At 40.7% G+C, this 14,148-nt stretch overlaps 1 long non-coding RNA gene across 1 annotated transcript in view; it reads left to right on the plus strand.

Moving 5' to 3' along the window:
- The first annotated feature begins 4,302 nt into the window (after positions 1-4,302).
- Positions 4,303-14,148, plus strand: part of LOC117867591 — a 44,718-nt gene continuing 34,872 nt past the window's right edge. The window contains exon 1 of the long non-coding RNA XR_004643444.1: positions 4,303-5,763. This is a non-coding gene — a long non-coding RNA (uncharacterized LOC117867591). The remainder of the gene's footprint in view (positions 5,764-14,148) is intronic.

The raw sequence follows: 14,148 nt of genomic DNA on the forward strand, positions 1-14,148 counted from the left end.
TTGCAATATCTTCAAATTAAAGATATTAATTAAATATCTTAAATATCTTCAAATTAAAGATATTAAAGATGCCTATCATAGATAGGCATTTGAGAGAGCCTCCCTAGAAAAGGGAACATTTCATTTTCAGAGCCAGATTTTTTTGGTATGCCTTTTCTTGTCTGTCACTTTGAGAACATACCTTGCAGTTGTTTTCAGTTTCAAAAATCAGACAAAACTGGTTAAAATAAAACCATATCCATGCTAGCTCTGATGAATAATATTAAGAATCATTGTAGGCTTTCCCCATATCTACATTAAAACATTTATAAACTGTTTTAGTTGCGCTATCCTCTGAGTTCCTATCCCATAATCCCTGGAACAGCTCCCAGAAGGAATAGATTTTGGAATGTTTATATAAAAAAAAAAAGCACATCACACTGGTGGGAAGTCTAGTTGAACTGTTTTCAGTCTGTCCATGTCCACACTAGCACTAAAATGGGTCAGAACAAGCAGATTCAGACTGAACCACTTCTGAAATGTGTTTAAAACTCAGTTTACTCCAGTTGGTTCTTAGAATGCTCAGTGTTGTCAACTTTCATGATTTTGTTGTGAGTCTCCTATTTGGTGTTTTTGTTTCAAAGCCCCAACTCTACAATTCATGTAATTTCATGAGGATTTCAGCTTTTGAATAAAAAGCACCTACAATTATTATTTTTAAAATTAGATTTTTAACCAATGTAATGATTTGGGGGGCCTGACCCTATTTTTTTAATGCTCAGGATTAGCAATACTGCATGCTTGTGTAAAACAAACAAACAAAAACTATATGAACACCATTATGTGGAGGCATGGAGGGGTAAACATTTTAGGGAGCTAAACTAGTTAATAGGATGGTAAAATGTATTTAATACATAGTCACCTTATAAGGAGTGTTCCGGGCTTGTACCCTCTCACTTTATGTATTGACTAGTAATATTGCTTGGCAGACTTAAGGCCCAGAATACTCTGTTTGATCTGAATTTGGCAGCAAGATCTCCTGGTTTCTGCAACACTCTGGGCCAAAAAGTAGAGATTTTTCCACCAGCTTCAGGTAATTAAAAAGTTGTGTGGATCTCAATGCACTTGATAAGCAAATTAACAATGCTATATACATATATGCAGTATTTCTTGTGATGTAATTTATTATATTGAAATCAGTTCATTTTAGGCCGTCCCTACATTTTAAATACCCTGTAGTTTCTTAGATGACAAAGTATTGTAGAAGTTTTCAGAGAGTGAGGCTAGAGATTTTGGCAACTGAAGACATAGTGACAGTTGTTGACACATGGGAGGTATTGAGAAGTGGTCTATAAGTATCTAAATAGGAAACCAATATTTGATAATGGATTCTTCAGTCTAGCAGACAAAGGCATAACAAGATCAAATAGCTAGGAAGTTTTAATCTAGACAAATTCAGACAGTAACAGTAAGGGTAATTAACATTTGGAATAATTTAGCAAGGGTCAACGTCATGGTGACTTCTCCATTACTGGTAACTTTTTAATAAAGATTGTATTTTTTTTTTAAATTATGGTCTTGTTCAAAATAAATTACTTTGGGAAGGTTCTATGGCCTGGGCCTGTTTTATGCAGGTCAGACTAGATCAGCGATTCTAAACCAGGGGTATACGTACCCCTGGGGGTATATACAGGTCTTCCGGAGGGTACAGCAACTCATTTAGATATTTGCCTAGTTTTACAACAGACTACATAACAAGCACTGGTTAAGTCAGTAAAAACTAAAATTTCACACAGACAATGATTGTTTATACTGCTCTATCTACTATGCACTGAAATGTAAGTACAATATTTATATTCCAATTTTTATTTTATAATTGTATGGTAAAAATGAGAAAGTCAGCAATTTTTCAGTAATTGTGTGCTGTGACACTTTTGTATCTTTGTCTGATTTTGTAAGCAAGGAGTTTTTAAGTGAGCTGAAACTTGGGGGTACGCAAGACAAATCAGGCTCCAGGAAGGGGTATAGTAGTCTGGAAAGGTTGAGAATCACTGAACTAGATAATCACAATGATGATCCTTCTGGCCTTGGCATCTACTCATTGGAATTTGGTATTCCCAACTCAAAAATGTTATTTCTACTCATGAAATCTTTTAACTATAATTTAACTCCCCATCTCCAAGACCTAAGCTTTCCTTCCTGTATAAAATATAGCCAGGTATTACAGTATTTTATGCTGGATTTATGGCTTATTATAACAATCTGTAACCCACTAACTCCACTTTTTTGTCCTATGACTGCAGAGGTGTTAACGGACCACTTCACCTTGATTGATCTCTTAGAATATGTGTTAACTACTTATGCTTAACAACCTTTTCCACCTTGTATTTACCTGTGACACTGAGGTTTTGTCTACACTGGAATTTTGTTGGCAAAACTGTTGTCATTCAGAGGTGTGAAAAACACACACACACACACCCCCAACGACAAAAGTTTTGGTGACGAAAAGCGCCAGTGTGAAAAGCGCTTTGTCAGCAGAAGGGTTCTCTCCTGCCAACAAACAGCAGTTACACTGTGCCCCTCTTAGCAGCACAGCTGTAGTGGCACAGCCATATTGCTAAATGCTGTGTAGTGTAAACAAAGCCTGAATACCTTTCCCAGACCGAAGAAGTGGGCTGTAGTCCACGAAAGCTTATGCTCTAATAAATTTGTTAGTCTCTAAGGTGCCACAAGTACTCCTGTTCTTTTTGCGGATACAGACTAACACGGCTGCTACTCTGAAACCTTTCCCAGACCTGAAGAAGATATCCTTGTAGTTTGAAAGCTTGTTTCACCAACAGAAGTTGGTCCTATGAAAGATATTACCTCACCCACTTTGTCTCTCTAATCTCCTGGGACCGTTACAGCTATAACTACACTGCAAACAGCATCTAACTGATCAGTGTTATCCCACCATGCTTTAGAAATGTCTATTTTATCTAAGTCCTCTTCAGTTGCTAGACATTCTAGTTCATCTATTTTTGCTGTTTAAGTTTCTTGCATTGGTATATTCAGGTATGTATAGATCTGGACTCAAACGTTTTCTACTGCCTATTTAATCGTAGTTCCTATAAAACTCCCTTTGTTGTGGCAGGACAGATGCAATTTTAAGGCTCAAGGATTATATTATGTAGCTTTTCATTCTTGTATGTGTGTATAAATGTATATAACCCGTAACGGGCTGGCAACGCTGCATTTTGTTGTGTATCTTTTGTACTGGTGAGAGTCTTAAAAATGAAGGGGAACATGAGGTAAAATTACTTCCCTATCAGTTAAAACTGGAAACAGTTATATTGGTGTTTAAAATACCCTTTTACACATGTTCAATAGAAGAACTGGACCACCCCACAGAAGATGCCACCGCTTGGCTGGACGACTCTGCACACGCTAAATAAATAGTCATTAATAAGCATCTGACTTTGGTAACAATCCACTGCAGTTCTTTAGTTGTAGGGAACTTTTTTATGTTGAAAATTTCCTCAGCATAAATTTTGGACCACTGTACTCTGGTACAAAAATACAGGGCATTTAATTGGGCTGGGCACAAAATAGTGGCACCCTGCAGTGATAAATTGGTCAAAGCACCAGGAGCAGTGGTGCTAACTCTCTGGGAACAGAACAATGATAACTGGTGTGGTAAATTTGCAGTGGTGCCTCCTCTGGAGTGCTAAGTTTGTTAGAGGTCTTAATACAGCAAATGAGGCATGAAATCTGCCAGGAGTGTGAAGTGTTAAATCTGCTCCAGAGCAGGCCAGGGTGCTATTAAATTAACTGGGTTTTGAGGGGGGAGGATGCTGCAAAAGGAGGAAGGTGCAGCAAAGAAAACCAAAGCTATTTAGTGTTGGAAGAGCTGAGCTGGAAAATTCTGAGGCGTTTCCTGCACTAAGGTGGTGGCTTGGACTGGGGGGGGGGAGGGAGTGGAGAATCTTGAGGTGGCTGAGGGAGAGGGTTTGGGCGGGAGAATGTTGAGGAAGGTTGCACGGGCAGCTGCTGAGGGACGCCATGGGCGGGCAATTCCTGAGGCGGCTAGTGGGAGTGTGTGGCTTGCGCTTGGAGTTGGGTGGCTCCGATTGGAGGGAAGATAGAGGTGGGCTCCCCTAGGGGGAGGAACCCGGGGTGGTGGAGTTGAGCTGGAGGGACGCTGTTTGTGGCCGCTGTGCGCCTCTATTATCATTAGCGGCTGCTCAGCTGCAGCAGGTGGTTGAGGGATAGGGTGACCAGATGTCCTGATTTTATAGGGACAGTCCCAATATTTGGGGCTTTGTCTTATATAGATGACTATTACCCCCCACCCGCTGTCCTGGTTTTTCACCCTTACGATCTGGTCACCCTATTGAGGGATGGGGGAGCATCGCGTTAGAAGGAAAGCTATGTAGCCTTGGCTTTGCGGATGATGGGCTCTCAGGTTGCCCTACCTGATGTCCATCTCCAAAAGAGCTGCTACAAGATACCTGCCCATTATAATGGGCAGCATCTGCCTGCAATATCTGAAGGGAGAAAATACAATGAAATCTTTGGTGTTGGGTGGGTAACACCTGTGCATTTTGTGGAGAGGTGGTAGGGGGAAAGCACCTGTTTTATAAGTAATTAGGAGAACAAATCTGCCTCCACCCCCAATTTCCATCTTGAAAATTTTGGGGTACTTGGAATTGCAGATAAGAACGCAGAGACCACCACAGAGGGTCGCATTTTGTAAATCTAGATAAATGCAGCCACTGGTGGGATGAATAGTAACCAGTAGATGTTGCAGGTCTGAGGTTTCAGCCAAGCATGCCAGAGAAGCCACTGATAGTATGTCTACACTGCCAGGTGAAGTTGTGATTGTTGCATGCCTGTGTTAGCTTTAATCTAGCTAGCCTGGATCACAGTAGCAGTGTATATGTGGAAGCATGGATTAGCAACCTAAGTACAAGCTCTCAGTGTCCCTGCAGCACAAACATGATCTCTATTTAAAGGTGAATTTCCAGCAATAGAATCTGCTCATAGCAGATCAGGGTTTGAAAAGGTTTTCTTAATCCCTTGCTTTGCAGTAAGACATGTTTCCAATACATGTATCGCTACACATTTAAAGGTTCCCATCAATTAAAATTTGAGAAGTCAATCACAAACACAGTCTGACATACAAGGAATACAACTGCTAGTCCATGCTACCCCTTACCTGGATAGCCCCTGTCTACCACTTCCTCAGCTTCCCCCATCCTCTCCCTATTTGACAGGTGCAATCGAAGTTGGCATCAACCTGTTCTGCTTGAGGAGTTTCCAGCTTCTGCTTTTCTCCCAAGAACAGATCATTAGTTCGAAAAGTTTGAGGAGGAGATGCTCAAAACATGTTAAAACTGTTTGTGGCTTTGCATTCCAGTCTCCTTTAGATCATATTTCTTTTTACTACAACACCTGCCTACTTAGAACCACAGCGCAGGGTTGGAACACCAGTAATACGCCCCCCCCCACTGCTCCCCAAGGTTTGTGGGTGGGGGGAAACCTTTGAGGCAGACGGGGAAGGGACAATTCCTCCAGCATTTGCTAATTTGGACTTTTCTACCCTGCCCCATGCCTGTGGGCTAAGCTGCCTGCAGTACCGCCTGTGGTCGCTAGAGGTCGTTGTACGGCTTGTTCAGCCGTGAGCAGCTGTTTGAGATCTACGGTTCCAGGTGTGAGCCCCGCAGACTAGAGCCTAGGAGAGCCTGTAAGGCGAATTCTCAGGCAGCCAAGGCCTCATCCCCTCGGCAATGGTGCACAAAGCAGGTAAGAAGGACCTCCCTGGGTAGGGAACCTCAGCTTTCTCCTAGAGCCTGCAGCCTGCTGGGAAGAGACTAGGGCGGGACATGGGGCTTGCACGAGGAGAGGGGAAGCAGACGTGGGAGCTGGTTTAGGGGAGTTGGTGGCTGCAGTGTGTGCGTGGGAAGGGGAGCTAGACTGGGCAGAAGCTGCGTGATGAGTGGGAGCTGCAGAGGGGGCCTGGTTGGGAGCCATGTCATGCCCAAGGTGCGTAAAGGGATGCCCTGTTTGTCCCTTTCAGGCTGACATTTCACATCTCATTGGTTTTAGCTGGTGTTATGATTATTGTGGGTCTTTCTCGTGTTTTTGTCCACTCCTGTGGGTGACAGAACTGAAGAGAATTCCATTCTCACCTCAAAGTGCCGTACGCTAATGGGGCCAAGGTCCCTGAGGTGTGTCTGGAGGCAAACCCTGACGGTTATTCCATTTGTCCCAAGTATGTGTGTTGAGCAGCCAAGCATTTGGCTTTTAGGGTCTCTTTCCCTCCTGGACCCCCCCATGCACTCATTTGTACCAAACCTGGTCTCTTCTTTGTGCAGGTCACTAGACCCCGTTGCCCTTGCTGGTGTTCTAGGGAAACAGTTGGGAGGGAAGAGGGCATACCTGAGGCTTAGCCCACTAAGCCAGCCCCTTGTACAGGGTTAAGGGATGGTCTTGTACCCAAAGCTTTGTTTCTAACTACTGCCGCAATGGGCCATTACAAATGTGATGACTCAAACAGAGAAATTGCCGATGGAAAGAAAGAGAGATCTGAGTGATACAGAGAGAAACTAGACATTACATTAGGTGAAGTGTGGCCTCGCAAATACAGTGTTGGCCTGGGATTTGGAGACCTGCATTTTACTGCAAGCTATGCCCTGTTAGGTGACCTTGAGAAGGCCACTTCACTTCTGTTTCCCTTTTTTCCCATCTGTAAAAGGAGAGCAATGAAACTTACCTGCTTTGTAAAACACTTGGTGATTTATGGATGAAAAGGGATATGTAAGAACTAGGTACTTTTATTATTATTATTAGATTGGGTTTCTGGATTCTGCTCCCACATTTGCCACTGACGTGCTGTAGGTCCCTGGTCAAATCACACCCTTTTTCTGTGTCTCATCTTATCTGTGAAGATGATGCACTAGTTAAAGAATATAATCTCTCACAGGGGTGTTTTGAGTCTTTGTGTGTGTATATATGTGTGTGTGAGATGTGTGTAAAGCACTTTGTGAGACTCATGTGGAAAGCACTCCAGAGGGGCAGAAATATTACTTTTTTGTACTTATCATTGTACATTATTCATTCACTAGTAAACTCAAAGACGAATACAAACTCAAGTTGTCTATGAAAATGACTTTTGTTTCCAGATTCCTCATTTTCCATTGTCTGGATGGCACTGTTGTGTTTCTTGTTTTTCTGTTTTTCTTTTTTAATCCTCTGTAAAGTGAAGTGTTTTATGTTTTAGTCATGACTTCAATAAAAGATGACACCACTGAGATCTATTTCTAGCTGCATTAAAAAGGAATTTACCTTTGTTCATTAACATTTAGCTTTTTCTCTCCAAAGTGTAACAGTTTGGCTTGGCCCTGTCAACACTGGTTCTCCACTTGCGAAGTAACTCCCTGCTCTCCATGTGTCAGTATATAATGCCTGTGTCTGTAACTTTCACTCTATGCATCCGAAGAAGTGAGGTTTTTACCCACGAAAGCTTATGCCCAAATAAATCTGTTAGTCTTTAAGGTGCCACCAGACTCCTTGTTGTTTTTGTAGATACAGACTAACACGGCTACCCCCTGATAGTTTGGCTTGGAATGTATCCCCCCCTTTGCATGCATAGCAGCTGAAAATATTGACATAGTCTTATCTTTGTACTCTTCTATATAAAATCTGGTAGTGATTTAAAAATAATAATTTATTAAGCCTCATGAACAGCATGTGAGATATGGAAGTACTTTTGATATCCCTTTATGTAATGGGAAAAATTGAGGCACAGTTCACATTGGGACAAGTGAAGAGTGTGTTATACGCATGTGCTTAGCAGAAAGCCTGGTAGCTGTGTTGTCATTTCCACCTGCCCCTTCTACCCTTAAAGGCTAGATCTGGAAAGAAAAAAAAAAAAGGGCAACTTCAAATTTTCCTAATGCTCACATGAAAAATGCATTTTGTATATTTGAACTCCTGCTTCAAAAGTCCAATATCTATAAGGACGTGACTATCTCAGCAGCACTGACATGTTCCTTTCCAATGTCTTGCAGATAATCCTTGATGGGTAATATAAATATGTGCCTTATGAGTATTGTCTGGCATTTCTTGTCTCTCTCAGCTTCCTGAACTGCTGTGACCTGATGGAAAGCTTAACTGCATTTAGAGTTGTTTACAGTGGCTCTTTCAATGAAGAACTGACTTCATTTAGCTAGTCAGTTATTAAGTGTGATTGCATTAGAAATTAAAAGAGGACCCAAGTTACTATCTCAAATCTGCCTCCCACGCTCAAAATTTTGAGAAATATGGTGGTTTCAAATGCATGTGCCCAAATCCAAGTCTGATCCAAAATTGGAAGGGGGCTGATTTCTGGATCCATAATTGATATAATATGTATATAGTGTGTGTATGCCCCAAGTGGAGATTCCTTTAAACAAGGAAAATCGAAGACTCCATGAAGTCCAGCAGGGACCTCAATACTCTAAACAGTCCTAAAAAGTACATGTGCAGTGCTTGAATGCTACAGTGATAGCCACTAATAGAAACCCCTAAGAAGAATGATTCAGATGTCATCCCAAAATGGCAGAAATATCATTAAGAACATCTACATCTAATCTGGTGAGATTTTGCCATTCTGGGCCATAATTGCAGTAGGGAGCCTTAGAAGATTTTTGCACTTTCAAACCTGAACATTTACCCTGTTTCTGTCTTGAACCCAAACACTGACCAGCCACTGAACTGATCTGGATTCAAACACCACCTCCCTGACCCTTTTTTAGTTAAGATCTTGTTCTCTCGATCAATAGCCTCTAACTCTAAAGTTGCCCCAAATGCCCATTTTTTCAGATAACTTCTGTGTATAAATCCCCTTTAACTGCCATTAATCCCTTAAAGGAGAATGGATTAAAAAAGACTGATGCTAACTTGAAGGGGCAAACATGGGGCTGTAATTTCATAGTTTGGCTATTAGAACTGTGGGAGCTTCTCTAAATTGGTATCATCCTTGCAGTTCAAGCAGATGCGCTAGCTAATTCATTAGAGAAATAGAAATATAAGATGATAAATGTTTATGTATGTACAACCCCGGTGCCTGCAACCGAAATGAACCTGGGAATAACAAATTATTTTTCCTTAACTGTCTTTTAAAGAAAAACCAAAGATCCTGCTTTAATCTTTTGGTTTTTGTTTTAAATCAAATAGTCCTTGCTGTATCTTTCCTTGGGTTTATCCAGTAACTGACATGTAGCCCTGTGATTAGCGCACTCGGATGTGCTAGTACAGAATGTGGCTGGCTGCTTGCACTATGGTGATTCTGGCAAAAAGAGTGTATTGGGCCAGATCTTCAACAGGTGTAAATCATTGGTCCATTAATATCTTTCTGCTTTGCAGATGGCACCAATTTCCAGTTTGGTTTCAGGTGCAATTCAAAATATTGTCTTTAACCTAAATAGCTTTTTGTGGTCTAGCTACTGGTTGTCTAACAGACCTCATCTCTCCTCCTGTTCTACCCGGGTAGCTGAGATGAGCTGGCACACATCCATCTTTGAGAATGCCTCGATTTTTCGATGCACAGGGGCTGATGTTGGTGGATTCTCTGTTAATGGTCTTGGACTCTTGATTTTTCACCCCTCCTCCTAGTCTCTCAGAACATGAATTAATAACTTTCTGTAGAAGTTGCAAGGCATTATATATAATAAAAATACGTAGCAAGACTTTTTTTTCCTGAGGGGCAGATAGAATGGTGAAGGGGTCTTGTGTTATGTTTTGTTAGGGAGTTGGGTTTTTTTAATGACATGTCAAATTAATTTAATTGTTGTAATATAGGTGTTTTCAGTACTGAGCTTTGTGGAACTAGGCTTCTGTAATGGGTGCACTGTATAAATGCCTGAATTTTTTTTATGAAACAAGAATAACATGCGCTCCAGCCGCATGCCAAGTACTGGTGACAAGACATCAAACTCGTTGGTTGGAAGGGAACAGAACATTCCTGAGCTTGCACTGACCAAAGATATGCTGATGCAGTGCGTTGCCCAACAGCTGACGCTGCATGCTGATGAAAAATTATTCTTTAAATAAGTTGAACTGAAGACACTTAGGGAGAAATACACCCTTGTGCCTAAAGAATGCACAAGTCTCTTAGCACCACTTAAGCCCCACTTTAAGGGCTTGAAGTTCAGCTTTACTCTGTACCGTGATTGCAAATGTGGCACCTACTCATCCAATAGGTCTTTGTGTATGTGCAGAGTCATATCTGCTTACGCTGCTTACAGCACATTTTCATTATTTTTGTTTAATCCTCTTACCATTTCAGAGCCAACACAACCCTGCAAGAGGGATCTGGATTCTATTTTGTCTTAAGAATCTTGAACAAAATTATTAATTAAATTCCCATTAGAAAACCATTACTGTTGATGGGTGAGCCAGAAAGAAGCCAGTATGAATTTCAGCATATGATGGGCTGACCGTTAAATAAACTCCTCTCTTTTAAAATGTAAATGGAGTGCAGATGATCTGGCCTTATTAGGAGGAACCCCCATAATGTTCTCTCCCCCCTCTGTCCTGCAATGAACTCCTGAACCTACACAAAGTTCCTTGCAATACTGGGGCATTACTTATCATCTAAACTGCAGTTATACTCCGAGAAGGGGATTGATGCAGGCCCTCTACACTGGGGTAAATCTCACCCTTCTAGAATAAGAAGATATCCCTAGAGTAATGCTTGAAGTCTTCCACCTTGAGGCATATATAGAATATGAAAGACTATTTTGTATAGAGCTGAAGCTATTGACTTTGCCAGCAGCATTTTTTCCCCCCTGTCCAAATATTTGGCGTGAATCAGTGTTGTCTCCTTCACAGTAAATCATGTTTTCCAACTGCTTGCTGCTATAGCGCAATTAACGTAGTTAATTAATAGCACTTTGTCCATTTATATGAGAAACTCAGTGCTTTGCATACAACTAATTGTCACAGAACCTTTGAAGTGCTGAAGGAGTAAATCCATTTTCCAGTTGGGTAAACTGAGGAATAGCCAGGTGCCCAAGGAGCTGAAAATAGACCCCCAGGAGTCCTGAAGCCCGGTGCTGTGGTCTAGCCACTCTTCATGCAGTTTGAGAGCCCACCCTTCTGTGGATGTAGAAATGTGTGATTTCAATGAGCATGATGGTTTCAATGAAGAAGGCTGCGACTACACCTTAAGCATCCTCTCATAAAGATGCAGACGTCTTGTTCCATGAACAGAGCATTGTTCTCGGCGGGACCATGCTGAGGAGTGATAACCTTGCCAAGGTCTTAAAAAATGAAGACGCATGACTTTTATACAAGATTGCATTGTTTCTGTTGTTGCCTGGAAACCGGGATGGGGCAGCAGAACATGAGGCTGTCAAATAACTTTAGTTTACTACATGTTGTAAAACAGCCACAAAGCGAAGTCTCTTTGCTCCACAGCTTCTCAATAGTCTTCCTGGTTTTGGGAAATGGATGGAAGTAGTGGAAGCAGGTAGTACAAAAAAGTTTAAGGGATGGATGGATGGATGCCTAGCTAGCTAGCATCCCACTAAATAGCAATATGTCCATGCTGACATGAAGATGTATTGGGTGACCCTATGGTTCCATTTTATCCATAGTAATCTGAGCACTCCCCATTTCAACAGGAGTGGAAGGGCACAAAGCACCATGCAAAATCAGGCCCTATAGTGTGCAATTAGTATCTCAGAGGCCAATGTAAAGGAAGGATCCTCCCAAAGACCTCAAGGACCATTGACATAATAATGCACAAATGGAACGGGGAACACCTCCAAAGATGCAACCTAAATTGTCTAGAAGAGATGGGAAAAATATCTTCCTCTTCTTAGCACTTGCTGTGAGGGCAGAGAGAGAGAGAAACGCCAGGCCACTGAAAGATTCAGACATCACAATTCAGCCACAAGCTTTTATTTATATTCAGTTCTCGAAATCTCTTAAATAATATAAAAATACAATTACAGTCTTGGATATTCTCCTAAAGGTATAAATATCCATCTGCTTTTCCATTGTGGTTTTCAAGTCTTCATAATTGACTGTTAAATAGATACAGTAGAGAAGAAAATAATTTCCCACCCTGCCATTCGCCCTTAGTAAAATGTGTCCAGGCACCCTTGTACATCTCTCATATGAGTGACAATATGGATGTGGTATTATAGTGTCATGTACACAAACATAGCCCTAAAGAAAAAGGCATAACTCTGCACTCGCAGTATAAAATCCCTTTTTGAGATAGCCAAGAGTTAAAATTCACCAAGAGGCTGCAACATGTTACATTACATTGGCTCAAAGGATTAAATCAGCTGGTTTAATCTGAGACACTGCATCTCTCTGCATGTTGAGGTGATCAGAATTTAACAGGAGAAACGCATCTTCAGAGCGTATTGGGCTTTCCAGTGTGTGATTGGATAAGCTCTGAAGATATCAACACAAATCCCAGAACAACCCCCTTTATAAAGTGTGGGAGTATTTTATAGAATTAGTCAAAATGTTTTCATTGGAACATTTTTTCCCCCCCCAACAAAATGGAAATGTTCACAAAATATAAATTCTAAACAAAAAACTGGAGGGTTTTGATGAAAAAAACCCAAAAAATTCAAAGAAAAATTCCACACGGGGAAACAACATTACCTGAACAGTTCTAGTATTTTATTATTCAATAGGAGACAATAAAGGATCATCAAACCTCACTCTTCAGATTTAAGCCTCCAATGGGATTCAGGAAGGAATTTTCCATGTATGCTAAACTAGATGTATTGGGTGGAGCTTTCCTTTTCCTCTGTAGCATCCAATACTGGCTACTACCAGAGGCAGGATGCTGGACTAGATTGGACTAACAATCTGACCGGTATAGTAACTCCTATGTTCCTAAAACCCAAGAGCAGTAGATTTAAAAAATAATCAAACCCTTCTTTGAAAATTAACCTTAAGGAGAGAGAAGCAAGAAAATGTTCCCTTCTTGGTGAAGCATGCCATGTATCCTGCAATACGTAGGATGAGCCCTGTATTGCTTATTGATTGATTTTTTTTTTTTAACAGGTTGTGTTGTGCCTTAGTGTTGGAGGACATAGCGGATGCTATGTGTGACCAAAGCAGTTTCATGTCCCTGATTTGAGGTGCAGCATATAACTGTATTGCATTCAGAACCTCACTTTGGCACTCCGAGTCCAGATTCCTATAAATCCTTTGGATGGATCATTAAGCACGCTTGCAGTGTTGCTTTAAAATTATCAGGTTGCAATTAATACGTTTTATTGCTTTCAAAAGAAAAGTCTTATGTTTTTAAAAAGGGCTTCTCTCTATCTTTGTATTATATGTATCATGAGCATTGATGATGATGATCCCTGAAATTAATTTTTATATATTATATATTAGGGCTGTCAAGCGATTTAAAAAAATCTCGATTTAATCGTGCTGTTAAACAATAATAGAATTTAATTTATTTAAATATTTTTGGATGTTTTCTACATTTTCAAATATATTGATTTCAATTAGAGTGCAGAATACAAAGTGTACAGTGCTCACTTTATATTTATTTTTATTACAAATATTTTCACTGTAAAAAACAATAGAAATAGTATTTCTTAAATTCACCTACTACAAGTACTGTAGTGCAATCTCTTTCTCATGAAAGTTGAATTTTCAGATGTAGAATTATGTACAAAAAATAACTGCATTCAAAAATAAAACAATGTACAACTTTACAGCCTACAAGTCCACTCAGTCCTACTTCTTGTTCAGCCAATTGCTCAGACAAACAAGTTTGTTCACATTTGTGGGAGATAATGCTGCCCGCTTCTTGTTTACAATGTCAACTGAAAGTGAGAACAATGGCGCAGTTGTAGCCAGCATCGCAAGATATTTGCGTGCCAGATGCGCTAAAGATTCATATGTCCCTTCATGCTTCAACCACCATTCCAGAGGACGTGCTTCCATGTTGATGACGGGTTCTGCTTGATAACGATCCAAAGCAGTATGGACTGATGCATGTTCATTTTCATCATCTGAGTCAGATGCCACCAGCAGAACATTGATTTTCTTTTTTGGTGATTCAGGTTCTGTAGTTTCCACATCTGAGTATTGCTCTTTTAAGACTTCTGAAAGCATGCTCCACGCCTCATCCCTCTCAGATTTTGGAAGGCACTTCAGATT

The sequence above is a fragment of the Trachemys scripta genome, chromosome 18 (genome assembly GCF_013100865.1).
Source record: "Trachemys scripta elegans isolate TJP31775 chromosome 18, CAS_Tse_1.0, whole genome shotgun sequence".
In the NCBI taxonomy this organism is placed as follows: Eukaryota; Metazoa; Chordata; order Testudines; family Emydidae; genus Trachemys; species Trachemys scripta.